The 27,678-nt window shown below is 44.5% G+C and overlaps 12 non-coding genes across 12 annotated transcripts; all 12 read left to right on the forward strand.

Moving 5' to 3' along the window:
- Nucleotides 1–194: 194 nt before the first annotated feature.
- Nucleotides 195–265, forward strand: trnag-gcc (transfer RNA glycine (anticodon GCC)). Its single transcript has one exon. It is a non-coding gene; the product is annotated as a tRNA-Gly (tRNA).
- A 1,756-nt stretch (nucleotides 266–2,021) lies between these two features.
- On the forward strand, nucleotides 2,022–2,092 carry trnag-gcc (transfer RNA glycine (anticodon GCC)). Its single transcript has one exon. It is a non-coding gene; the product is annotated as a tRNA-Gly (tRNA).
- Nucleotides 2,093–3,848: 1,756 nt separating this feature from the next.
- trnag-gcc (transfer RNA glycine (anticodon GCC)) lies at nucleotides 3,849–3,919 on the forward strand. Its single transcript has one exon. It is a non-coding gene; the product is annotated as a tRNA-Gly (tRNA).
- Nucleotides 3,920–13,091: 9,172 nt separating this feature from the next.
- Nucleotides 13,092–13,162, forward strand: trnag-gcc (transfer RNA glycine (anticodon GCC)). Its single transcript has one exon. It is a non-coding gene; the product is annotated as a tRNA-Gly (tRNA).
- Nucleotides 13,163–14,273: 1,111 nt separating this feature from the next.
- trnag-gcc (transfer RNA glycine (anticodon GCC)) lies at nucleotides 14,274–14,344 on the forward strand. The gene has a single exon. It is a non-coding gene; the product is annotated as a tRNA-Gly (tRNA).
- Nucleotides 14,345–15,435: 1,091 nt separating this feature from the next.
- Nucleotides 15,436–15,506, forward strand: trnag-gcc (transfer RNA glycine (anticodon GCC)). The gene has a single exon. It is a non-coding gene; the product is annotated as a tRNA-Gly (tRNA).
- A 1,091-nt stretch (nucleotides 15,507–16,597) lies between these two features.
- trnag-gcc (transfer RNA glycine (anticodon GCC)) lies at nucleotides 16,598–16,668 on the forward strand. Its single transcript has one exon. It is a non-coding gene; the product is annotated as a tRNA-Gly (tRNA).
- A 1,736-nt stretch (nucleotides 16,669–18,404) lies between these two features.
- trnag-gcc (transfer RNA glycine (anticodon GCC)) lies at nucleotides 18,405–18,475 on the forward strand. Its single transcript has one exon. It is a non-coding gene; the product is annotated as a tRNA-Gly (tRNA).
- Nucleotides 18,476–23,092: 4,617 nt separating this feature from the next.
- On the forward strand, nucleotides 23,093–23,163 carry trnag-gcc (transfer RNA glycine (anticodon GCC)). The gene has a single exon. It is a non-coding gene; the product is annotated as a tRNA-Gly (tRNA).
- A 1,091-nt stretch (nucleotides 23,164–24,254) lies between these two features.
- trnag-gcc (transfer RNA glycine (anticodon GCC)) lies at nucleotides 24,255–24,325 on the forward strand. The gene has a single exon. It is a non-coding gene; the product is annotated as a tRNA-Gly (tRNA).
- Nucleotides 24,326–25,416: 1,091 nt separating this feature from the next.
- trnag-gcc (transfer RNA glycine (anticodon GCC)) lies at nucleotides 25,417–25,487 on the forward strand. The gene has a single exon. It is a non-coding gene; the product is annotated as a tRNA-Gly (tRNA).
- A 1,091-nt stretch (nucleotides 25,488–26,578) lies between these two features.
- On the forward strand, nucleotides 26,579–26,649 carry trnag-gcc (transfer RNA glycine (anticodon GCC)). Its single transcript has one exon. It is a non-coding gene; the product is annotated as a tRNA-Gly (tRNA).
- Nucleotides 26,650–27,678: the final 1,029 nt, after the last annotated feature.

Consider the following 27,678-nt stretch of genomic DNA (forward strand, 5'->3'; position numbering starts at 1 on the left):
AATTCTAAGAACGAGAGTGGGAGAAGCTACAGCAACGGATTGGAATGAGGAAGAAGAAGTTTGAAGGGAAAAACGGGTACAATGGACTTTGAGAAATTCCTTGTTCCCTGATAATGATTTTCTTCTGTTTCGTTTAGTCACTCCATGGACTCGCGTTGTTTGAGTCCGGGAACCCCCTTTAAAGCTCTGTCTAAGCATTGGTGGTTCAGTGGTAGAATTCTCGCCTGCCACGCGGGAGGCCTGGGTTCGATTCCCGGCCAATGCATGTTCCCTTTTACGGCAGCAGGTAGTGTTTTCAGACCTCGCCTCTGACTCTCACTTGTAAAAGAGTCTTAGGGCTAGAGCGGAAGCCAAATTCCTTTTGGACCTTGTGTACATTTTTACTAGTGACATGCCACTGACTTTGAGTAAAGCCATGTGTATGCGAATGACTCTACACTATGCACGTCAGCTACTACAGCGACTGAAATGACTGCAACACTCAACAAAGAGCTGCAGAGTGGGTGGCAAGGAGTAAGTTAGCCCTAAATATTTATACAACTAAAAGCATTGTATTTGGAACAAAACACTCACTAAACCCTAAACCTCAACTTAATCTTGTAATAAGTCATGTGGAAATTGAGCAAGTTGAGATGATTAAACTGCTTGGAGTAACCCTAGATTGTAAACTGTCATGGTCAAAACATATTGACGCAGTAGTAGCAAAGACGGGGAGAAGTCTGTCTATAATAAAGCGATGCTCTGCCTTCTTAACAACACTATCAACAAGGCAGGTCCTACAGTTTTGTCGCACCTCGACTACTGTTCAGTCGTGTGGTCAGGTGCCACAAAAAAAGGACTTAGGAAAATTGCAATTGGCTCAGCACAGGGCAGCACGGCTGGGGTTCGGGTTCGATTCCCGGCCAATGCATGTTGCCTTTTACGGCAGCAGGTAGTGTTTTCAGACCTCGCCTCTGACTCTCACTTGTAAAAGAGTCTTAGGGCTAGAGCGGAAGCCAAATTCCTTTTGGACCTTGTGTACATTTTTACTAGTGACATGCCACTGACTTTGAGTAAAGCCATGTGTATGCGGATGACTCTACACTATGCACGTCAGCTACTACAGCGACTGAAATGACTGCAACACTCAACAAAGAGCTGCAGAGTGGGTGGCAAGGAGTAAGTTAGCCCTAAATATTTATACAACTAAAAGCATTGTATTTGGAACAAAACACTCACTAAACCCTAAAGCTCAACTTAATCTTGTAATAAGTCATGTGGAAATTGAGCAAGTTGAGATGATTAAACTGCTTGGAGTAACCCTAGATTGTAAACTGTCATGGTCAAAACATATTGACGCAGTAGTAGCAAAGACGGGGAGAAGTCTGTCTATAATAAAGCGATGCTCTGCCTTCTTAACAACACTATCAACAAGGCAGGTCCTACAGTTTTGTCGCACCTCGACTACTGTTCAGTCGTGTGGTCAGGTGCCACAAAAAAAGGACTTAGGAAAATTGCAATTGGCTCAGAACAGGGCAGCACGGCTGGCCCTTGGATGTACACAGAGAGCTAATATTAATAATATGCATGTCAATATCTCCTGGCTGAAAGTGGAGGAGAGACTGATTTCATCACTAGTTTTATTTATGAGAGGTATTGACATGTTGAACGCACCGAGCTGTCTGTTTTAAATTACTAGCACACAGCTCGGACACGCATGCATACCCCACAAGACAAGCCACAAGAGGTCTCTTCACAGTCCCTGCAACGGTCACAGTAACTGCGCACACAGGCAGAGAAGCACAAGGGGAGGGGGTAAGATGGAATCTATCAACATTTTTCACTCTCAATTCTAAGAACGAGAGTGGGAGAAGCTACAGCAACGGATTGGAATGAGGAAGAAGAAGTTTGAAGGGAAAAACGGGTACAATGGACTTTGAGAAATTCCTTGTTCCCTGATAATGATTTTCTTCTGTTTCGTTTAGTCACTCCATGGACTCGCGTTGTTTGAGTCCGGGAACCCCCTTTAAAGCTCTGTCTAAGCATTGGTGGTTCAGTGGTAGAATTCTCGCCTGCCACGCGGGAGGCCTGGGTTCGATTCCCGGCCAATGCATGTTCCCTTTTACGGCAGCAGGTAGTGTTTTCAGACCTCGCCTCTGACTCTCACTTGTAAAAGAGTCTTAGGGCTAGAGCGGAAGCCAAATTCCTTTTGGACCTTGTGTACATTTTTACTAGTGACATGCCACTGACTTTGAGTAAAGCCATGTGTATGCGAATGACTCTACACTATGCACGTCAGCTACTACAGCGACTGAAATGACTGCAACACTCAACAAAGAGCTGCAGAGTGGGTGGCAAGGAGTAAGTTAGCCCTAAATATTTATACAACTAAAAGCATTGTATTTGGAACAAAACACTCACTAAACCCTAAACCTCAACTTAATCTTGTAATAAGTCATGTGGAAATTGAGCAAGTTGAGATGATTAAACTGCTTGGAGTAACCCTAGATTGTAAACTGTCATGGTCAAAACATATTGACGCAGTAGTAGCAAAGACGGGGAGAAGTCTGTCTATAATAAAGCGATGCTCTGCCTTCTTAACAACACTATCAACAAGGCAGGTCCTACAGTTTTGTCGCACCTCGACTACTGTTCAGTCGTGTGGTCAGGTGCCACAAAAAAAGGACTTAGGAAAATTGCAATTGGCTCAGCACAGGGCAGCACGGCTGGGGTTCGGGTTCGATTCCCGGCCAATGCATGTTGCCTTTTACGGCAGCAGGTAGTGTTTTCAGACCTCGCCTCTGACTCTCACTTGTAAAAGAGTCTTAGGGCTAGAGCGGAAGCCAAATTCCTTTTGGACCTTGTGTACATTTTTACTAGTGACATGCCACTGACTTTGAGTAAAGCCATGTGTATGCGGATGACTCTACACTATGCACGTCAGCTACTACAGCGACTGAAATGACTGCAACACTCAACAAAGAGCTGCAGAGTGGGTGGCAAGGAGTAAGTTAGCCCTAAATATTTATACAACTAAAAGCATTGTATTTGGAACAAAACACTCACTAAACCCTAAAGCTCAACTTAATCTTGTAATAAGTCATGTGGAAATTGAGCAAGTTGAGATGATTAAACTGCTTGGAGTAACCCTAGATTGTAAACTGTCATGGTCAAAACATATTGACGCAGTAGTAGCAAAGACGGGGAGAAGTCTGTCTATAATAAAGCGATGCTCTGCCTTCTTAACAACACTATCAACAAGGCAGGTCCTACAGTTTTGTCGCACCTCGACTACTGTTCAGTCGTGTGGTCAGGTGCCACAAAAAAAGGACTTAGGAAAATTGCAATTGGCTCAGAACAGGGCAGCACGGCTGGCCCTTGGATGTACACAGAGAGCTAATATTAATAATATGCATGTCAATATCTCCTGGCTGAAAGTGGAGGAGAGACTGATTTCATCACTAGTTTTATTTATGAGAGGTATTGACATGTTGAACGCACCGAGCTGTCTGTTTTAAATTACTAGCACACAGCTCGGACACGCATGCATACCCCACAAGACAAGCCACAAGAGGTCTCTTCACAGTCCCTGCAACGGTCACAGTAACTGCGCACACAGGCAGAGAAGCACAAGGGGAGGGGGTAAGATGGAATCTATCAACATTTTTCACTCTCAATTCTAAGAACGAGAGTGGGAGAAGCTACAGCAACGGATTGGAATGAGGAAGAAGAAGTTTGAAGGGAAAAACGGGTACAATGGACTTTGAGAAATTCCTTGTTCCCTGATAATGATTTTCTTCTGTTTCGTTTAGTCACTCCATGGACTCGCGTTGTTTGAGTCCGGGAACCCCCTTTAAAGCTCTGTCTAAGCATTGGTGGTTCAGTGGTAGAATTCTCGCCTGCCACGCGGGAGGCCTGGGTTCGATTCCCGGCCAATGCATGTTCCCTTTTACGGCAGCAGGTAGTGTTTTCAGACCTCGCCTCTGACTCTCACTTGTAAAAGAGTCTTAGGGCTAGAGCGGAAGCCAAATTCCTTTTGGACCTTGTGTACATTTTTACTAGTGACATGCCACTGACTTTGAGTAAAGCCATGTGTATGCGAATGACTCTACACTATGCACGTCAGCTACTACAGCGACTGAAATGACTGCAACACTCAACAAAGAGCTGCAGAGTGGGTGGCAAGGAGTAAGTTAGCCCTAAATATTTATACAACTAAAAGCATTGTATTTGGAACAAAACACTCACTAAACCCTAAACCTCAACTTAATCTTGTAATAAGTCATGTGGAAATTGAGCAAGTTGAGATGATTAAACTGCTTGGAGTAACCCTAGATTGTAAACTGTCATGGTCAAAACATATTGACGCAGTAGTAGCAAAGACGGGGAGAAGTCTGTCTATAATAAAGCGATGCTCTGCCTTCTTAACAACACTATCAACAAGGCAGGTCCTACAGTTTTGTCGCACCTCGACTACTGTTCAGTCGTGTGGTCAGGTGCCACAAAAAAAGGACTTAGGAAAATTGCAATTGGCTCAGCACAGGGCAGCACGGCTGGGGTTCGGGTTCGATTCCCGGCCAATGCATGTTGCCTTTTACGGCAGCAGGTAGTGTTTTCAGACCTCGCCTCTGACTCTCACTTGTAAAAGAGTCTTAGGGCTAGAGCGGAAGCCAAATTCCTTTTGGACCTTGTGTACATTTTTACTAGTGACATGCCACTGACTTTGAGTAAAGCCATGTGTATGCGGATGACTCTACACTATGCACGTCAGCTACTACAGCGACTGAAATGACTGCAACACTCAACAAAGAGCTGCAGAGTGGGTGGCAAGGAGTAAGTTAGCCCTAAATATTTATACAACTAAAAGCATTGTATTTGGAACAAAACACTCACTAAACCCTAAAGCTCAACTTAATCTTGTAATAAGTCATGTGGAAATTGAGCAAGTTGAGATGATTAAACTGCTTGGAGTAACCCTAGATTGTAAACTGTCATGGTCAAAACATATTGACGCAGTAGTAGCAAAGACGGGGAGAAGTCTGTCTATAATAAAGCGATGCTCTGCCTTCTTAACAACACTATCAACAAGGCAGGTCCTACAGTTTTGTCGCACCTCGACTACTGTTCAGTCGTGTGGTCAGGTGCCACAAAAAAAGGACTTAGGAAAATTGCAATTGGCTCAGAACAGGGCAGCACGGCTGGCCCTTGGATGTACACAGAGAGCTAATATTAATAATATGCATGTCAATATCTCCTGGCTGAAAGTGGAGGAGAGACTGATTTCATCACTAGTTTTATTTATGAGAGGTATTGACATGTTGAACGCACCGAGCTGTCTGTTTTAAATTACTAGCACACAGCTCGGACACGCATGCATACCCCACAAGACAAGCCACAAGAGGTCTCTTCACAGTCCCTGCAACGGTCACAGTAACTGCGCACACAGGCAGAGAAGCACAAGGGGAGGGGGTAAGATGGAATCTATCAACATTTTTCACTCTCAATTCTAAGAACGAGAGTGGGAGAAGCTACAGCAACGGATTGGAATGAGGAAGAAGAAGTTTGAAGGGAAAAACGGGTACAATGGACTTTGAGAAATTCCTTGTTCCCTGATAATGATTTTCTTCTGTTTCGTTTAGTCACTCCATGGACTCGCGTTGTTTGAGTCCGGGAACCCCCTTTAAAGCTCTGTCTAAGCATTGGTGGTTCAGTGGTAGAATTCTTGCCTGCCAGGCGGGAGGCCCGGGATCGATTCCCGGCCAATGCATGTTCCCTTTTACGGCAGCAGGTAGTGTTTTCAGACCTCGCCTCTGACTCTCACTTGTAAAAGAGTCTTAGGGCTAGAGCGGAAGCCAAATTCCTTTTGGACCTTGTGTACATTTTTACTAGTGACATGCCACTGACTTTGAGTAAAGCCATGTGTATGCGGATGACTCTACACTATGCACGTCAGCTACTACAGCGACTGAAATGACTGCAACACTCAACAAAGAGCTGCAGAGTGGGTGGCAAGGAGTAAGTTAGCCCTAAATATTTATACAACTAAAAGCATTGTATTTGGAACAAAACACTCACTAAACCCTAAACCTCAACTTAATCTTGTAATAAGTCATGTGGAAATTGAGCAAGTTGAGATGATTAAACTGCTTGGAGTAACCCTAGATTGTAAACTGTCATGGTCAAAACATATTGACGCAGTAGTAGCCAAGACGGGGAGAAGTCTGTCTATAATAAAGCGATGCTCTGCCTTCTTAACAACACTATCAACAAGGCAGGTCCTACAGTTTTGTCGCACCTTGACTACTGTTCAGTCGTGTGGTCAGGTGCCACAAAAAAATGACTTAGGAAAATTGCAATTGGCTCAGCACAGGGCAGCACGGCTGGGGTTCGGGTTCGATTCCCGGCCAATGCATGTTGCCTTTTACGGCAGCAGGTAGTGTTTTCAGACCTCGCCTCTGACTCTCACTTGTAAAAGAGTCTTAGGGCTAGAGCGGAAGCCAAATTCCTTTTGGACCTTGTGTACATTTTTACTAGTGACATGCCACTGACTTTGAGTAAAGCCATGTGTATGCGGATGACTCTACACTATGCACGTCAGCTACTACAGCGACTGAAATGACTGCAACACTCAACAAAGAGCTGCAGAGTGGGTGGCAAGGAGTAAGTTAGCCCTAAATATTTATACAACTAAAAGCATTGTATTTGGAACAAAACACTCACTAAACCCTAAACCTCAACTTAATCTTGTAATAAGTCATGTGGAAATTGAGCAAGTTGAGATGATTAAACTGCTTGGAGTAACCCTAGATTGTAAACTGTCATGGTCAAAACATATTGACGCAGTAGTAGCAAAGACGGGGAGAAGTCTGTCTATAATAAAGCGATGCTCTGCCTTCTTAACAACACTATCAACAAGGCAGGTCCTACAGTTTTGTCGCACCTCGACTACTGTTCAGTCGTGTGGTCAGGTGCCACAAAAAAAGGACTTAGGAAAATTGCAATTGGCTCAGCACAGGGCAGCACGGCTGGGGTTCGGGTTCGATTCCCGGCCAATGCATGTTGCCTTTTACGGCAGCAGGTAGTGTTTTCAGACCTCGCCTCTGACTCTCACTTGTAAAAGAGTCTTAGGGCTAGAGCGGAAGCCAAATTCCTTTTGGACCTTGTGTACATTTTTACTAGTGACATGCCACTGACTTTGAGTAAAGCCATGTGTATGCGGATGACTCTACACTATGCACGTCAGCTACTACAGCGACTGAAATGACTGCAACACTCAACAAAGAGCTGCAGAGTGGGTGGCAAGGAGTAAGTTAGCCCTAAATATTTATACAACTAAAAGCATTGTATTTGGAACAAAACACTCACTAAACCCTAAAGCTCAACTTAATCTTGTAATAAGTCATGTGGAAATTGAGCAAGTTGAGATGATTAAACTGCTTGGAGTAACCCTAGATTGTAAACTGTCATGGTCAAAACATATTGACGCAGTAGTAGCAAAGACGGGGAGAAGTCTGTCTATAATAAAGCGATGCTCTGCCTTCTTAACAACACTATCAACAAGGCAGGTCCTACAGTTTTGTCGCACCTCGACTACTGTTCAGTCGTGTGGTCAGGTGCCACAAAAAAAGGACTTAGGAAAATTGCAATTGGCTCAGAACAGGGCAGCACGGCTGGCCCTTGGATGTACACAGAGAGCTAATATTAATAATATGCATGTCAATATCTCCTGGCTGAAAGTGGAGGAGAGACTGATTTCATCACTAGTTTTATTTATGAGAGGTATTGACATGTTGAACGCACCGAGCTGTCTGTTTTAAATTACTAGCACACAGCTCGGACACGCATGCATACCCCACAAGACAAGCCACAAGAGGTCTCTTCACAGTCCCTGCAACGGTCACAGTAACTGCGCACACAGGCAGAGAAGCACAAGGGGAGGGGGTAAGATGGAATCTATCAACATTTTTCACTCTCAATTCTAAGAACGAGAGTGGGAGAAGCTACAGCAACGGATTGGAATGAGGAAGAAGAAGTTTGAAGGGAAAAACGGGTACAATGGACTTTGAGAAATTCCTTGTTCCCTGATAATGATTTTCTTCTGTTTCGTTTAGTCACTCCATGGACTCGCGTTGTTTGGGTCCGGGAACCCCCTTTAAAGCTCTGTCTAAGCATTGGTGGTTCAGTGGTAGAATTCTTGCCTGCCAGGCGGGAGGCCCGGGATCGATTCCCGGCCAATGCATGTTCCCTTTTACGGCAGCAGGTAGTGTTTTCAGACCTCGCCTCTGACTCTCACTTGTAAAAGAGTCTTAGGGCTAGAGCGGAAGCCAAATTCCTTTTGGACCTTGTGTACATTTTTACTAGTGACATGCCACTGACTTTGAGTAAAGCCATGTGTATGCGGATGACTCTACACTATGCACGTCAGCTACTACAGCGACTGAAATGACTGCAACACTCAACAAAGAGCTGCAGAGTGGGTGGCAAGGAGTAAGTTAGCCCTAAATATTTATACAACTAAAAGCATTGTATTTGGAACAAAACACTCACTAAACCCTAAACCTCAACTTAATCTTGTAATAAGTCATGTGGAAATTGAGCAAGTTGAGATGATTAAACTGCTTGGAGTAACCCTAGATTGTAAACTGTCATGGTCAAAACATATTGACGCAGTAGTAGCAAAGACGGGGAGAAGTCTGTCTATAATAAAGCGATGCTCTGCCTTCTTAACAACACTATCAACAAGGCAGGTCCTACAGTTTTGTCGCACCTTGACTACTGTTCAGTCGTGTGGTCAGGTGCCACAAAAAAATGACTTAAGAAAATTGCAATTGGCTCAGCACAGGGCAGCACGGCTGGGGTTCGGGTTCGATTCCCGGCCAATGCATGTTCCCTTTTACGGCAGCAGGTAGTGTTTTCAGACCTCGCCTCTGACTCTCACTTGTAAAAGAGTCTTAGGGCTAGAGCGGAAGCCAAATTCCTTTTGGACCTTGTGTACATTTTTACTAGTGACATGCCACTGACTTTGAGTAAAGCCATGTGTATGCGGATGACTCTACACTATGCACGTCAGCTACTACAGTGACTGAAATGACTGCAACACTCAACAAAGAGCTGCAGAGTGGGTGGCAAGGAGTAAGTTAGCCCTAAATATTTATACAACTAAAAGCATTGTATTTGGAACAAAACACTCACTAAACCCTAAAGCTCAACTTAATCTTGTAATAAGTCATGTGGAAATTGAGCAAGTTGAGATGATTAAACTGCTTGGAGTAACCCTAGATTGTAAACTGTCATGGTCAAAACATATTGACGCAGTAGTAGCAAAGACGGGGAGAAGTCTGTCTATAATAAAGCGATGCTCTGCCTTCTTAACAACACTATCAACAAGGCAGGTCCTACAGTTTTGTCGCACCTCGACTACTGTTCAGTCGTGTGGTCAGGTGCCACAAAAAAAGGACTTAGGAAAATTGCAATTGGCTCAGAACAGGGCAGCACGGCTGGCCCTTGGATGTACACAGAGAGCTAATATTAATAATATGCATGTCAATATCTCCTGGCTGAAAGTGGAGGAGAGACTGATTTCATCACTAGTTTTATTTATGAGAGGTATTGACATGTTGAACGCACCGAGCTGTCTGTTTTAAATTACTAGCACACAGCTCGGACACGCATGCATACCCCACAAGACAAGCCACAAGAGGTCTCTTCACAGTCCCTGCAACGGTCACAGTAACTGCGCACACAGGCAGAGAAGCACAAGGGGAGGGGGTAAGATGGAATCTATCAACATTTTTCACTCTCAATTCTAAGAACGAGAGTGGGAGAAGCTACAGCAACGGATTGGAATGAGGAAGAAGAAGTTTGAAGGGAAAAACGGGTACAATGGACTTTGAGAAATTCCTTGTTCCCTGATAATGATTTTCTTCTGTTTCGTTTAGTCACTCCATGGACTCGCGTTGTTTGAGTCCGGGAACCCCCTTTAAAGCTCTGTCTAAGCATTGGTGGTTCAGTGGTAGAATTCTCGCCTGCCAGGCGGGAGGCCCGGGATCGATTCCCGGCCAATGCATGTTCCCTTTTACGGCAGCAGGTAGTGTTTTCAGACCTCGCCTCTGACTCTCACTTGTAAAAGAGTCTTAGGGCTAGAGCGGAAGCCAAATTCCTTTTGGACCTTGTGTACATTTTTACTAGTGACATGCCACTGACTTTGAGTAAAGCCATGTGTATGCGGATGACTCTACACTATGCACGTCAGCTACTACAGCGACTGAAATGACTGCAACACTCAACAAAGAGCTGCAGAGTGGGTGGCAAGGAGTAAGTTAGCCCTAAATATTTATACAACTAAAAGCATTGTATTTGGAACAAAACACTCACTAAACCCTAAACCTCAACTTAATCTTGTAATAAGTCATGTGGAAATTGAGCAAGTTGAGATGATTAAACTGCTTGGAGTAACCCTAGATTGTAAACTGTCATGGTCAAAACATATTGACGCAGTAGTAGCAAAGACGGGGAGAAGTCTGTCTATAATAAAGCGATGCTCTGCCTTCTTAACAACACTATCAACAAGGCAGGTCCTACAGTTTTGTCGCACCTCGACTACTGTTCAGTCGTGTGGTCAGGTGCCACAAAAAAAGGACTTAGGAAAATTGCAATTGGCTCAGCACAGGGCAGCACGGCTGGGGTTCGGGTTCGATTCCCGGCCAATGCATGTTGCCTTTTACGGCAGCAGGTAGTGTTTTCAGACCTCGCCTCTGACTCTCACTTGTAAAAGAGTCTTAGGGCTAGAGCGGAAGCCAAATTCCTTTTGGACCTTGTGTACATTTTTACTAGTGACATGCCACTGACTTTGAGTAAAGCCATGTGTATGCGGATGACTCTACACTATGCACGTCAGCTACTACAGCGACTGAAATGACTGCAACACTCAACAAAGAGCTGCAGAGTGGGTGGCAAGGAGTAAGTTAGCCCTAAATATTTATACAACTAAAAGCATTGTATTTGGAACAAAACACTCACTAAACCCTAAACCTCAACTTAATCTTGTAATAAGTCATGTGGAAATTGAGCAAGTTGAGATGATTAAACTGCTTGGAGTAACCCTAGATTGTAAACTGTCATGGTCAAAACATATTGACGCAGTAGTAGCAAAGACGGGGAGAAGTCTGTCTATAATAAAGCGATGCTCTGCCTTCTTAACAACACTATCAACAAGGCAGGTCCTACAGTTTTGTCGCACCTCGACTACTGTTCAGTCGTGTGGTCAGGTGCCACAAAAAAAGGACTTAGGAAAATTGCAATTGGCTCAGCACAGGGCAGCACGGCTGGGGTTCGGGTTCGATTCCCGGCCAATGCATGTTGCCTTTTACGGCAGCAGGTAGTGTTTTCAGACCTCGCCTCTGACTCTCACTTGTAAAAGAGTCTTAGGGCTAGAGCGGAAGCCAAATTCCTTTTGGACCTTGTGTACATTTTTACTAGTGACATGCCACTGACTTTGAGTAAAGCCATGTGTATGCGGATGACTCTACACTATGCACGTCAGCTACTACAGCGACTGAAATGACTGCAACACTCAACAAAGAGCTGCAGAGTGGGTGGCAAGGAGTAAGTTAGCCCTAAATATTTATACAACTAAAAGCATTGTATTTGGAACAAAACACTCACTAAACCCTAAACCTCAACTTAATCTTGTAATAAGTCATGTGGAAATTGAGCAAGTTGAGATGATTAAACTGCTTGGAGTAACCCTAGATTGTAAACTGTCATGGTCAAAACATATTGACGCAGTAGTAGCAAAGACGGGGAGAAGTCTGTCTATAATAAAGCGATGCTCTGCCTTCTTAACAACACTATCAACAAGGCAGGTCCTACAGTTTTGTCGCACCTCGACTACTGTTCAGTCGTGTGGTCAGGTGCCACAAAAAAAGGACTTAGGAAAATTGCAATTGGCTCAGCACAGGGCAGCACGGCTGGGGTTCGGGTTCGATTCCCGGCCAATGCATGTTGCCTTTTACGGCAGCAGGTAGTGTTTTCAGACCTCGCCTCTGACTCTCACTTGTAAAAGAGTCTTAGGGCTAGAGCGGAAGCCAAATTCCTTTTGGACCTTGTGTACATTTTTACTAGTGACATGCCACTGACTTTGAGTAAAGCCATGTGTATGCGGATGACTCTACACTATGCACGTCAGCTACTACAGCGACTGAAATGACTGCAACACTCAACAAAGAGCTGCAGAGTGGGTGGCAAGGAGTAAGTTAGCCCTAAATATTTATACAACTAAAAGCATTGTATTTGGAACAAAACACTCACTAAACCCTAAAGCTCAACTTAATCTTGTAATAAGTCATGTGGAAATTGAGCAAGTTGAGATGATTAAACTGCTTGGAGTAACCCTAGATTGTAAACTGTCATGGTCAAAACATATTGACGCAGTAGTAGCAAAGACGGGGAGAAGTCTGTCTATAATAAAGCGATGCTCTGCCTTCTTAACAACACTATCAACAAGGCAGGTCCTACAGTTTTGTCGCACCTCGACTACTGTTCAGTCGTGTGGTCAGGTGCCACAAAAAAAGGACTTAGGAAAATTGCAATTGGCTCAGAACAGGGCAGCACGGCTGGCCCTTGGATGTACACAGAGAGCTAATATTAATAATATGCATGTCAATATCTCCTGGCTGAAAGTGGAGGAGAGACTGATTTCATCACTAGTTTTATTTATGAGAGGTATTGACATGTTGAACGCACCGAGCTGTCTGTTTTAAATTACTAGCACACAGCTCGGACACGCATGCATACCCCACAAGACAAGCCACAAGAGGTCTCTTCACAGTCCCTGCAACGGTCACAGTAACTGCGCACACAGGCAGAGAAGCACAAGGGGAGGGGGTAAGATGGAATCTATCAACATTTTTCACTCTCAATTCTAAGAACGAGAGTGGGAGAAGCTACAGCAACGGATTGGAATGAGGAAGAAGAAGTTTGAAGGGAAAAACGGGTACAATGGACTTTGAGAAATTCCTTGTTCCCTGATAATGATTTTCTTCTGTTTCGTTTAGTCACTCCATGGACTCGCGTTGTTTGAGTCCGGGAACCCCCTTTAAAGCTCTGTCTAAGCATTGGTGGTTCAGTGGTAGAATTCTCGCCTGCCACGCGGGAGGCCCGGGTTCGATTCCCGGCCAATGCATGTTCCCTTTTACGGCAGCAGGTAGTGTTTTCAGACCTCGCCTCTGACTCTCACTTGTAAAAGAGTCTTAGGGCTAGAGCGGAAGCCAAATTCCTTTTGGACCTTGTGTACATTTTTACTAGTGACATGCCACTGACTTTGAGTAAAGCCATGTGTATGCGGATGACTCTACACTATGCACGTCAGCTACTACAGCGACTGAAATGACTGCAACACTCAACAAAGAGCTGCAGAGTGGGTGGCAAGGAGTAAGTTAGCCCTAAATATTTATACAACTAAAAGCATTGTATTTGGAACAAAACACTCACTAAACCCTAAAGCTCAACTTAATCTTGTAATAAGTCATGTGGAAATTGAGCAAGTTGAGATGATTAAACTGCTTGGAGTAACCCTAGATTGTAAACTGTCATGGTCAAAACATATTGACGCAGTAGTAGCAAAGACGGGGAGAAGTCTGTCTATAATAAAGCGATGCTCTGCCTTCTTAACAACACTATCAACAAGGCAGGTCCTACAGTTTTGTCGCACCTCGACTACTGTTCAGTCGTGTGGTCAGGTGCCACAAAAAAAGGACTTAGGAAAATTGCAATTGGCTCAGAACAGGGCAGCACGGCTGGCCCTTGGATGTACACAGAGAGCTAATATTAATAATATGCATGTCAATATCTCCTGGCTGAAAGTGGAGGAGAGACTGATTTCATCACTAGTTTTATTTATGAGAGGTATTGACATGTTGAACGCACCGAGCTGTCTGTTTTAAATTACTAGCACACAGCTCGGACACGCATGCATACCCCACAAGACAAGCCACAAGAGGTCTCTTCACAGTCCCTGCAACGGTCACAGTAACTGCGCACACAGGCAGAGAAGCACAAGGGGAGGGGGTAAGATGGAATCTATCAACATTTTTCACTCTCAATTCTAAGAACGAGAGTGGGAGAAGCTACAGCAACGGATTGGAATGAGGAAGAAGAAGTTTGAAGGGAAAAACGGGTACAATGGACTTTGAGAAATTCCTTGTTCCCTGATAATGATTTTCTTCTGTTTCGTTTAGTCACTCCATGGACTCGCGTTGTTTGAGTCCGGGAACCCCCTTTGAAGCTCTGTCTAAGCATTGGTGGTTCAGTGGTAGAATTCTCGCCTGCCACGCGGGAGGCCCGGGTTCGATTCCCGGCCAATGCATGTTCCCTTTTACGGCAGCAGGTAGTGTTTTCAGACCTCGCCTCTGACTCTCACTTGTAAAAGAGTCTTAGGGCTAGAGCGGAAGCCAAATTCCTTTTGGACCTTGTGTACATTTTTACTAGTGACATGCCACTGACTGCGGATGACTCTACACTATGCACGTCAGCTACTACAGCGACTGAAATGACTGCAACACTCAACAAAGAGCTGCAGAGTGGGTGGCAAGGAGTAAGTTAGCCCTAAATATTTATACAACTAAAAGCATTGTATTTGGAACAAAACACTCACTAAACCCTAAAGCTCAACTTAATCTTGTAATAAGTCATGTGGAAATTGAGCAAGTTGAGATGATTAAACTGCTTGGAGTAACCCTAGATTGTAAACTGTCATGGTCAAAACATATTGACGCAGTAGTAGCAAAGACGGGGAGAAGTCTGTCTATAATAAAGCGATGCTCTGCCTTCTTAACAACACTATCAACAAGGCAGGTCCTACAGTTTTGTCGCACCTCGACTACTGTTCAGTCGTGTGGTCAGGTGCCACAAAAAAAGGACTTAGGAAAATTGCAATTGGCTCAGAACAGGGCAGCACGGCTGGCCCTTGGATGTACACAGAGAGCTAATATTAATAATATGCATGTCAATATCTCCTGGCTGAAAGTGGAGGAGAGACTGATTTCATCACTAGTTTTATTTATGAGAGGTATTGACATGTTGAACGCACCGAGCTGTCTGTTTTAAATTACTAGCACACAGCTCGGACACGCATGCATACCCCACAAGACAAGCCACAAGAGGTCTCTTCACAGTCCCTGCAACGGTCACAGTAACTGCGCACACAGGCAGAGAAGCACAAGGGGAGGGGGTAAGATGGAATCTATCAACATTTTTCACTCTCAATTCTAAGAACGAGAGTGGGAGAAGCTACAGCAACGGATTGGAATGAGGAAGAAGAAGTTTGAAGGGAAAAACGGGTACAATGGACTTTGAGAAATTCCTTGTTCCCTGATAATGATTTTCTTCTGTTTCGTTTAGTCACTCCATGGACTCGCGTTGTTTGAGTCCGGGAACCCCCTTTGAAGCTCTGTCTAAGCATTGGTGGTTCAGTGGTAGAATTCTCGCCTGCCACGCGGGAGCCCCGGGTTCGATTCCCGGCCAATGCATGTTCCATTTTACGGCAGCAGGTAGTGTTTTCAGACCTCGCCTCTGACTCTCACTTGTAAAAGAGTCTTAGGGCTAGAGCGGAAGCCAAATTCCTTTTGGACCTTGTGTACATTTTTACTAGTGACATGCCACTGACTGCGGATGACTCTACACTATGCACGTCAGCTACTACAGCGACTGAAATGACTGCAACACTCAACAAAGAGCTGCAGAGTGGGTGGCAAGGAGTAAGTTAGCCCTAAATATTTATACAACTAAAAGCATTGTATTTGGAACAAAACACTCACTAAACCCTAAAGCTCAACTTAATCTTGTAATAAGTCATGTGGAAATTGAGCAAGTTGAGATGATTAAACTGCTTGGAGTAACCCTAGATTGTAAACTGTCATGGTCAAAACATATTGACGCAGTAGTAGCAAAGACGGGGAGAAGTCTGTCTATAATAAAGCGATGCTCTGCCTTCTTAACAACACTATCAACAAGGCAGGTCCTACAGTTTTGTCGCACCTCGACTACTGTTCAGTCGTGTGGTCAGGTGCCACAAAAAAAGGACTTAGGAAAATTGCAATTGGCTCAGAACAGGGCAGCACGGCTGGCCCTTGGATGTACACAGAGAGCTAATATTAATAATATGCATGTCAATATCTCCTGGCTGAAAGTGGAGGAGAGACTGATTTCATCACTAGTTTTATTTATGAGAGGTATTGACATGTTGAACGCACCGAGCTGTCTGTTTTAAATTACTAGCACACAGCTCGGACACGCATGCATACCCCACAAGACAAGCCACAAGAGGTCTCTTCACAGTCCCTGCAACGGTCACAGTAACTGCGCACACAGGCAGAGAAGCACAAGGGGAGGGGGTAAGATGGAATCTATCAACATTTTTCACTCTCAATTCTAAGAACGAGAGTGGGAGAAGCTACAGCAACGGATTGGAATGAGGAAGAAGAAGTTTGAAGGGAAAAACGGGTACAATGGACTTTGAGAAATTCCTTGTTCCCTGATAATGATTTTCTTCTGTTTCGTTTAGTCACTCCATGGACTCGCGTTGTTTGAGTCCGGGAACCCCCTTTGAAGCTCTGTCTAAGCATTGGTGGTTCAGTGGTAGAATTCTCGCCTGCCACGCGGGAGGCCCGGGTTCGATTCCCGGCCAATGCATGTTCCCTTTTACGGCAGCAGGTAGTGTTTTCAGACCTCGCCTCTGACTCTCACTTGTAAAAGAGTCTTAGGGCTAGAGCGGAAGCCAAATTCCTTTTGGACCTTGTGTACATTTTTACTAGTGACATGCCACTGACTGCGGATGACTCTACACTATGCACGTCAGCTACTACAGCGACTGAAATGACTGCAACACTCAACAAAGAGCTGCAGAGTGGGTGGCAAGGAGTAAGTTAGCCCTAAATATTTATACAACTAAAAGCATTGTATTTGGAACAAAACACTCACTAAACCCTAAAGCTCAACTTAATCTTGTAATAAGTCATGTGGAAATTGAGCAAGTTGAGATGATTAAACTGCTTGGAGTAACCCTAGATTGTAAACTGTCATGGTCAAAACATATTGACGCAGTAGTAGCAAAGACGGGGAGAAGTCTGTCTATAATAAAGCGATGCTCTGCCTTCTTAACAACACTATCAACAAGGCAGGTCCAACAGTTTTGTCGCACCTCGACTACTGTTCAGTCGTGTGGTCAGGTGCCACAAAAAAAGGACTTAGGAAAATTGCAATTGGCTCAGCACAGGGCAGCACGGCTGGGGTTCGGGTTCGATTCCCGGCCAATGCATGTTGCCTTTTACGGCAGCAGGTAGTGTTTTCAGACCTCGCCTCTGACTCTCACTTGTAAAAGAGTCTTAGGGCTAGAGCGGAAGCCAAATTCCTTTTGGACCTTGTGTACATTTTTACTAGTGACATGCCACTGACTTTGAGTAAAGCCATGTGTATGCGGATGACTCTACACTATGCACGTCAGCTACTACAGCGACTGAAATGACTGCAACACTCAACAAAGAGCTGCAGAGTGGGTGGCAAGGAGTAAGTTAGCCCTAAATATTTATACAACTAAAAGCATTGTATTTGGAACAAAACACTCACTAAACCCTAAAGCTCAACTTAATCTTGTAATAAGTCATGTGGAAATTGAGCAAGTTGAGATGATTAAACTGCTTGGAGTAACCCTAGATTGTAAACTGTCATGGTCAAAACATATTGACGCAGTAGTAGCAAAGACGGGGAGAAGTCTGTCTATAATAAAGCGATGCTCTGCCTTCTTAACAACACTATCAACAAGGCAGGTCCTACAGTTTTGTCGCACCTCGACTACTGTTCAGTCGTGTGGTCAGGTGCCACAAAAAAAGGACTTAGGAAAATTGCAATTGGCTCAGAACAGGGCAGCACGGCTGGCCCTTGGATGTACACAGAGAGCTAATATTAATAATATGCATGTCAATATCTCCTGGCTGAAAGTGGAGGAGAGACTGATTTCATCACTAGTTTTATTTATGAGAGGTATTGACATGTTGAACGCACCGAGCTGTCTGTTTTAAATTACTAGCACACAGCTCGGACACGCATGCATACCCCACAAGACAAGCCACAAGAGGTCTCTTCACAGTCCCTGCAACGGTCACAGTAACTGCGCACACAGGCAGAGAAGCACAAGGGGAGGGGGTAAGATGGAATCTATCAACATTTTTCACTCTCAATTCTAAGAACGAGAGTGGGAGAAGCTACAGCAACGGATTGGAATGAGGAAGAAGAAGTTTGAAGGGAAAAACGGGTACAATGGACTTTGAGAAATTCCTTGTTCCCTGATAATGATTTTCTTCTGTTTCGTTTAGTCACTCCATGGACTCGCGTTGTTTGAGTCCGGGAACCCCCTTTAAAGCTCTGTCTAAGCATTGGTGGTTCAGTGGTAGAATTCTCGCCTGCCACGCGGGAGGCCCGGGTTCGATTCCCGGCCAATGCATGTTCCCTTTTACGGCAGCAGGTAGTGTTTTCAGACCTCGCCTCTGACTCTCACTTGTAAAAGAGTCTTAGGGCTAGAGCGGAAGCCAAATTCCTTTTGGACCTTGTGTACATTTTTACTAGTGACATGCCACTGACTTTGAGTAAAGCCATGTGTATGCGGATGACTCTACACTATGCACGTCAGCTACTACAGCGACTGAAATGACTGCAACACTCAACAAAGAGCTGCAGAGTGGGTGGCAAGGAGTAAGTTAGCCCTAAATATTTATACAACTAAAAGCATTGTATTTGGAACAAAACACTCACTAAACCCTAAAGCTCAACTTAATCTTGTAATAAGTCATGTGGAAATTGAGCAAGTTGAGATGATTAAACTGCTTGGAGTAACCCTAGATTGTAAACTGTCATGGTCAAAACATATTGACGCAGTAGTAGCAAAGACGGGGAGAAGTCTGTCTATAATAAAGCGATGCTCTGCCTTCTTAACAACACTATCAACAAGGCAGGTCCTACAGTTTTGTCGCACCTCGACTACTGTTCAGTCGTGTGGTCAGGTGCCACAAAAAAAGGACTTAGGAAAATTGCAATTGGCTCAGAACAGGGCAGCACGGCTGGCCCTTGGATGTACACAGAGAGCTAATATTAATAATATGCATGTCAATATCTCCTGGCTGAAAGTGGAGGAGAGACTGATTTCATCACTAGTTTTATTTATGAGAGGTATTGACATGTTGAACGCACCGAGCTGTCTGTTTTAAATTACTAGCACACAGCTCGGACACGCATGCATACCCCACAAGACAAGCCACAAGAGGTCTCTTCACAGTCCCTGCAACGGTCACAGTAACTGCGCACACAGGCAGAGAAGCACAAGGGGAGGGGGTAAGATGGAATCTATCAACATTTTTCACTCTCAATTCTAAGAACGAGAGTGGGAGAAGCTACAGCAACGGATTGGAATGAGGAAGAAGAAGTTTGAAGGGAAAAACGGGTACAATGGACTTTGAGAAATTCCTTGTTCCCTGATAATGATTTTCTTCTGTTTCGTTTAGTCACTCCATGGACTCGCGTTGTTTGAGTCCGGGAACCCCCTTTGAAGCTCTGTCTAAGCATTGGTGGTTCAGTGGTAGAATTCTTGCCTGCCACGCGGGAGGCCCGGGTTCGATTCCCAGCCAATGCATGTTCCCTTTTACGGCAGCAGGTAGTGTTTTCAGACCTCGCCTCTGACTCTCACTTGTAAAAGAGTCTTAGGGCTAGAGCGGAAGCCAAATTCCTTTTGGACCTTGTGTACATTTTTACTAGTGACATGCCACTGACTGCGGATGACTCTACACTATGCACGTCAGCTACTACAGCGACTGAAATGACTGCAACACTCAACAAAGAGCTGCAGAGTGGGTGGCAAGGAGTAAGTTAGCCCTAAATATTTATACAACTAAAAGCATTGTATTTGGAACAAAACACTCACTAAACCCTAAAGCTCAACTTAATCTTGTAATAAGTCATGTGGAAATTGAGCAAGTTGAGATGATTAAACTGCTTGGAGTAACCCTAGATTGTAAACTGTCATGGTCAAAACATATTGACGCAGTAGTAGCAAAGACGGGGAGAAGTCTGTCTATAATAAAGCGATGCTCTGCCTTCTTAACAACACTATCAACAAGGCAGGTCCTACAGTTTTGTCGCACCTCGACTACTGTTCAGTCGTGTGGTCAGGTGCCACAAAAAAAGGACTTAGGAAAATTGCAATTGGCTCAAAACAGGGCAGCACGGCTGGCCCTTGGATGTACACAGAGAGCTAATATTAATAATATGCATGTCAATATCTCCTGGCTGAAAGTGGAGGAGAGACTGATTTCATCACTAGTTTTATTTATGAGAGGTATTGACATGTTGAACGCACCGAGCTGTCTGTTTTAAATTACTAGCACACAGCTCGGACACGCATGCATACCCCACAAGACAAGCCACAAGAGGTCTCTTCACAGTCCCTGCAACGGTCACAGTAACTGCGCACACAGGCAGAGAAGCACAAGGGGAGGGGGTAAGATGGAATCTATCAACATTTTTCACTCTCAATTCTAAGAACGAGAGTGGGAGAAGCTACAGCAACGGATTGGAATGAGGAAGAAGAAGTTTGAAGGGAAAAACGGGTACAATGGACTTTGAGAAATTCCTTGTTCCCTGATAATGATTTTCTTCTGTTTCGTTTAGTCAATCCATGGACTCGCGTTGTTTGAGTCCGGGAACCCCCTTTGAAGCTCTGTCTAAGCATTGGTGGTTCAGTGGTAGAATTGTCGCCTGCCACGCGGGAGGCCCGGGTTCGATTCCCGGCCAATGCATGTTCCCTTTTACGGCAGCAGGTAGTGTTTTCAGACCTCGCCTCTGACTCTCACTTGTAAAAGAGTCTTAGGGCTAGAGCGGAAGCCAAATTCCTTTTGGACCTTGTGTACATTTTTACTAGTGACATGCCACTGACTGCGGATGACTCTACACTATGCACGTCAGCTACTACAGCGACTGAAATGACTGCAACACTCAACAAAGAGCTGCAGAGTGGGTGGCAAGGAGTAAGTTAGCCCTAAATATTTATACAACTAAAAGCATTGTATTTGGAACAAAACACTCACTAAACCCTAAACCTCAACTTAATCTTGTAATAAGTCATGTGGAAATTGAGCAAGTTGAGATGATTAAACTGCTTGGAGTAACCCTAGATTGTAAACTGTCATGGTCAAAACATATTGACGCAGTAGTAGCAAAGACGGGGAGAAGTCTGTCTATAATAAAGCGATGCTCTGCCTTCTTAACAACACTATCAACAAGGCAGGTCCTACAGTTTTGTCGCACCTCGACTACTGTTCAGTCGTGTGGTCAGGTGCCACAAAAAAAGGACTTAGGAAAATTGCAATTGGCTCAAAACAGGGCAGCACGGCTGGCCCTTGGATGTACACAGAGAGCTAATATTAATAATATGCATGTCAATATCTCCTGGCTGAAAGTGGAGGAGAGACTGATTTCATCACTAGTTTTATTTATGAGAGGTATTGACATGTTGAACGCACCGAGCTGTCTGTTTTAAATTACTAGCACACAGCTCGGACACGCATGCATACCCCACAAGACAAGCCACAAGAGGTCTCTTCACAGTCCCTGCAACGGTCACAGTAACTGCGCACACAGGCAGAGAAGCACAAGGGGAGGGGGTAAGATGGAATCTATCAACATTTTTCACTCTCAATTCTAAGAACGAGAGTGGGAGAAGCTACAGCAACGGATTGGAATGAGGAAGAAGAAGTTTGAAGGGAAAAACGGGTACAATGGACTTTGAGAAATTCCTTGTTCCCTGATAATGATTTTCTTCTGTTTCGTTTAGTCACTCCATGGACTCGCGTTGTTTGAGTCCGGGAACCCCCTTTAAAGCTCTGTCTAAGCATTGGTGGTTCAGTGGTAGAATTCTCGCCTGCCAGGCGGGAGGCCCGGGTTTGATTCCCGGCCAATGCATGTTCCCTTTTACGGCAGCAGGTAGTGTTTTCAGACCTCGCCTCTGACTCTCACTTGTAAAAGAGTCTTAGGGCTAGAGCGGAAGCCAAATTCCTTTTGGACCTTGTGTACATTTTTACTAGTGACATGCCACTGACTTTGAGTAAAGCCATGTGTATGCGGATGACTCTACACTATGCACGTCAGCTACTACAGCGACTGAAATGACTGCAACACTCAACAAAGAGCTGCAGAGTGGGTGGCAAGGAGTAAGTTAGCCCTAAATATTTATACAACTAAAAGCATTGTATTTGGAACAAAACACTCACTAAACCCTAAAGCTCAACTTAATCTTGTAATAAGTCATGTGGAAATTGAGCAAGTTGAGATGATTAAACTGCTTGGAGTAACCCTAGATTGTAAACTGTCATGGTCAAAACATATTGACGCAGTAGTAGCAAAGACGGGGAGAAGTCTGTCTATAATAAAGCGATGCTCTGCCTTCTTAACAACACTATCAACAAGGCAGGTCCTACAGTTTTGTCGCACCTCGACTACTGTTCAGTCGTGTGGTCAGGTGCCACAAAAAAAGGACTTAGGAAAATTGCAATTGGCTCAGAACAGGGCAGCACGGCTGGCCCTTGGATGTACACAGAGAGCTAATATTAATAATATGCATGTCAATATCTCCTGGCTGAAAGTGGAGGAGAGACTGATTTCATCACTAGTTTTATTTATGAGAGGTATTGACATGTTGAACGCACCGAGCTGTCTGTTTTAAATTACTAGCACACAGCTCGGACACGCATGCATACCCCACAAGACAAGCCACAAGAGGTCTCTTCACAGTCCCTGCAACGGTCACAGTAACTGCGCACACAGGCAGAGAAGCACAAGGGGAGGGGGTAAGATGGAATCTATCAACATTTTTCACTCTCAATTCTAAGAACGAGAGTGGGAGAAGCTACAGCAACGGATTGGAATGAGGAAGAAGAAGTTTGAAGGGAAAAACGGGTACAATGGACTTTGAGAAATTCCTTGTTCCCTGATAATGATTTTCTTCTGTTTCGTTTAGTCACTCCATGGACTCGCGTTGTTTGAGTCCGGGAATCCCCTTTGAAGCTCTGTCTAAGCATTGGTGGTTCAGTGGTAGAATTCTCGCCTGCCACGCGGGAGGCCCGGGTTTGATTCCCGGCCAATGCATGTTCCCTTTTACGGCAGCAGGTAGTGTTTTCAGACCTCGCCTCTGACTCTCACTTGTAAAAGAGTCTTAGGGCTAGAGCGGAAGCCAAATTCCTTTTGGACCTTGTGTACATTTTTACTAGTGACATGCCACTGACTGCGGATGACTCTACACTATGCACGTCAGCTACTACAGCGACTGAAATGACTGCAACACTCAACAAAGAGCTGCAGAGTGGGTGGCAAGGAGTAAGTTAGCCCTAAATATTTATACAACTAAAAGCATTGTATTTGGAACAAAACACTCACTAAACCCTAAAGCTCAACTTAATCTTGTAATAAGTCATGTGGAAATTGAGCAAGTTGAGATGATTAAACTGCTTGGAGTAACCCTAGATTGTAAACTGTCATGGTCAAAACATATTGACGCAGTAGTAGCAAAGACGGGGAGAAGTCTGTCTATAATAAAGCGATGCTCTGCCTTCTTAACAACACTATCAACAAGGCAGGTCCTACAGTTTTGTCGCACCTCGACTACTGTTCAGTCGTGTGGTCAGGTGCCACAAAAAAAGGACTTAGGAAAATTGCAATTGGCTCAAAACAGGGCAGCACGGCTGGCCCTTGGATGTACACAGAGAGCTAATATTAATAATATGCATGTCAATATCTCCTGGCTGAAAGTGGAGGAGAGACTGATTTCATCACTAGTTTTATTTATGAGAGGTATTGACATGTTGAACGCACCGAGCTGTCTGTTTTAAATTACTAGCACACAGCTCGGACACGCATGCATACCCCACAAGACAAGCCACAAGAGGTCTCTTCACAGTCCCTGCAACGGTCACAGTAACTGCGCACACAGGCAGAGAAGCACAAGGGGAGGGGGTAAGATGGAATCTATCAACATTTTTCACTCTCAATTCTAAGAACGAGAGTGGGAGAAGCTACAGCAACGGATTGGAATGAGGAAGAAGAAGTTTGAAGGGAAAAACGGGTACAATGGACTTTGAGAAATTCCTTGTTCCCTGATAATGATTTTCTTCTGTTTCGTTTAGTCACTCCATGGACTCGCGTTGTTTGAGTCCGGGAACCCCCTTTGAAGCTCTGTCTAAGCATTGGTGGTTCAGTGGTAGAATTCTCGCCTGCCACGCGGGAGGCCCGGGTTTGATTCCCGGCCAATGCATGTTCCATTTCACGGCAGCAGGTAGTGTTTTCAGACCTCGCCTCTGACTCTCACTTGTAAAAGAGTCTTAGGGCTAGAGCGGAAGCCAAATTCCTTTTGGACCTTGTGTACATTTTTACTAGTGACATGCCACTGACTGCGGATGACTCTACACTATGCACGTCAGCTACTACAGCGACTGAAATGACTGCAACACTCAACAAAGAGCTGCAGAGTGGGTGGCAAGGAGTAAGTTAGCCCTAAATATTTATACAACTAAAAGCATTGTATTTGGAACAAAACACTCACTAAACCCTAAAGCTCAACTTAATCTTGTAATAAGTCATGTGGAAATTGAGCAAGTTGAGATGATTAAACTGCTTGGAGTAACCCTAGATTGTAAACTGTCATGGTCAAAACATATTGACGCAGTAGTAGCAAAGACGGGGAGAAGTCTGTCTATAATAAAGCGATGCTCTGCCTTCTTAACAACACTATCAACAAGGCAGGTCCTACAGTTTTGTCGCACCTCGACTACTGTTCAGTCGTGTGGTCAGGTGCCACAAAAAAAGGACTTAGGAAAATTGCAATTGGCTCAAAACAGGGCAGCACGGCTGGCCCTTGGATGTACACAGAGAGCTAATATTAATAATATGCATGTCAATATCTCCTGGCTGAAAGTGGAGGAGAGACTGATTTCATCACTAGTTTTATTTATGAGAGGTATTGACATGTTGAACGCACCGAGCTGTCTGTTTTAAATTACTAGCACACAGCTCGGACACGCATGCATACCCCACAAGACAAGCCACAAGAGGTCTCTTCACAGTCCCTGCAACGGTCACAGTAACTGCGCACACAGGCAGAGAAGCACAAGGGGAGGGGGTAAGATGGAATCTATCAACATTTTTCACTCTCAATTCTAAGAACGAGAGTGGGAGAAGCTACAGCAACGGATTGGAATGAGGAAGAAGAAGTTTGAAGGGAAAAACGGGTACAATGGACTTTGAGAAATTCCTTGTTCCCTGATAATGATTTTCTTCTGTTTCGTTTAGTCACTCCATGGACTCGCGTTGTTTGAGTCCGGGAACCCCCTTTGAAGCTCTGTCTAAGCATTGGTGGTTCAGTGGTAGAATTCTCGCCTGCCACGCGGGAGGCCCGGGTTTGATTCCCGGCCAATGCATGTTCCATTTCACGGCAGCAGGTAGTGTTTTCAGACCTCGCCTCTGACTCTCACTTGTAAAAGAGTCTTAGGGCTAGAGCGGAAGCCAAATTCCTTTTGGACCTTGTGTACATTTTTACTAGTGACATGCCACTGACTGCGGATGACTCTACACTATGCACGTCAGCTACTACAGCGACTGAAATGACTGCAACACTCAACAAAGAGCTGCAGAGTGGGTGGCAAGGAGTAAGTTAGCCCTAAATATTTATACAACTAAAAGCATTGTATTTGGAACAAAACACTCACTAAACCCTAAAGCTCAACTTAATCTTGTAATAAGTCATGTGGAAATTGAGCAAGTTGAGATGATTAAACTGCTTGGAGTAACCCTAGATTGTAAACTGTCATGGTCAAAACATATTGACGCAGTAGTAGCAAAGACGGGGAGAAGTCTGTCTATAATAAAGCGATGCTCTGCCTTCTTAACAACACTATCAACAAGGCAGGTCCTACAGTTTTGTCGCACCTCGACTACTGTTCAGTCGTGTGGTCAGGTGCCACAAAAAAAGGACTTAGGAAAATTGCAATTGGCTCAAAACAGGGCAGCACGGCTGGCCCTTGGATGTACACAGAGAGCTAATATTAATAATATGCATGTCAATATCTCCTGGCTGAAAGTGGAGGAGAGACTAATTTCATCACTAGTTTTATTTATGAGAGGTATTGACATGTTGAACGCACCGAGCTGTCTGTTTTAAATTACTAGCACACAGCTCGGACACGCATGCATACCCCACAAGACAAGCCACAAGAGGTCTCTTCACAGTCCCTGCAACGGTCACAGTAACTGCGCACACAGGCAGAGAAGCACAAGGGGAGGGGGTAAGATGGAATCTATCAACATTTTTCACTCTCAATTCTAAGAACGAGAGTGGGAGAAGCTACAGCAACGGATTGGAATGAGGAAGAAGAAGTTTGAAGGGAAAAACGGGTACAATGGACTTTGAGAAATTCCTTGTTCCCTGATAATGATTTTCTTCTGTTTCGTTTAGTCACTCCATGGACTCGCGTTGTTTGAGTCCGGGAACCCCCTTTAAAGCTCTGTCTAAGCATTGGTGGTTCAGTGGTAGAATTCTCGCCTGCCACGCGGGAGGCCCGGGTTCGATTCCCGGCCAATGCATGTTCCCTTTTACGGCAGCAGGTAGTGTTTTCAGACCTCGCCTCTGACTCTCACTTGTAAAAGAGTCTTAGGGCTAGAGCGGAAGCCAAATTCCTTTTGGACCTTGTGTACATTTTTACTAGTGACATGCCACTGACTGCGGATGACTCTACACTATGCACGTCAGCTACTACAGCGACTGAAATGACTGCAACACTCAACAAAGAGCTGCAGAGTGGGTGGCAAGGAGTAAGTTAGCCCTAAATATTTATACAACTAAAAGCATTGTATTTGGAACAAAACACTCACTAAACCCTAAACCTCAACTTAATCTTGTAATAAGTCATGTGGAAATTGAGCAAGTTGAGATGATTAAACTGCTTGGAGTAACCCTAGATTGTAAACTGTCATGGTCAAAACATATTGACGCAGTAGTAGCAAAGACGGGGAGAAGTCTGTCTATAATAAAGCGATGCTCTGCCTTCTTAACAACACTATCAACAAGGCAGGTCCTACAGTTTTGTCGCACCTCGACTACTGTTCAGTCGTGTGGTCAGGTGCCACAAAAAAAGGACTTAGGAAAATTGCAATTGGCTCAGAACAGGGCAGCACGGCTGGCCCTTGGATGTACACAGAGAGCTAATATTAATAATATGCATGTCAATATCTCCTGGCTGAAAGTGGAGGAGAGACTGATTTCATCACTAGTTTTATTTATGAGAGGTATTGACATGTTGAACGCACCGAGCTGTCTGTTTTAAATTACTAGCACACAGCTCGGACACGCATGCATACCCCACAAGACAAGCCACAAGAGGTCTCTTCACAGTCCCTGCAACGGTCACAGTAACTGCGCACACCGGCAGAGAAGCCCAAGGGGAGGGGGTAAGATGGAATCTATCAACATTTTTCACTCTCAATTCTAAGAACGAGAGTGGGAGAAGCTACAGCAACGGATTGGAATGAGGAAGAAGAAGTTTGAAGGGAAAAACGGGTACAATGGACTTTGAGAAATTCCTTGTTCCCTGATAATGATTTTCTTCTGTTTCG

Source organism: Salmo salar, chromosome 10 (genome assembly GCF_965601325.2).
Source record: "Salmo salar chromosome 10, fSalSal1, whole genome shotgun sequence".
NCBI lineage: Eukaryota > Metazoa > Chordata > Actinopteri > Salmoniformes > Salmonidae > Salmo > Salmo salar.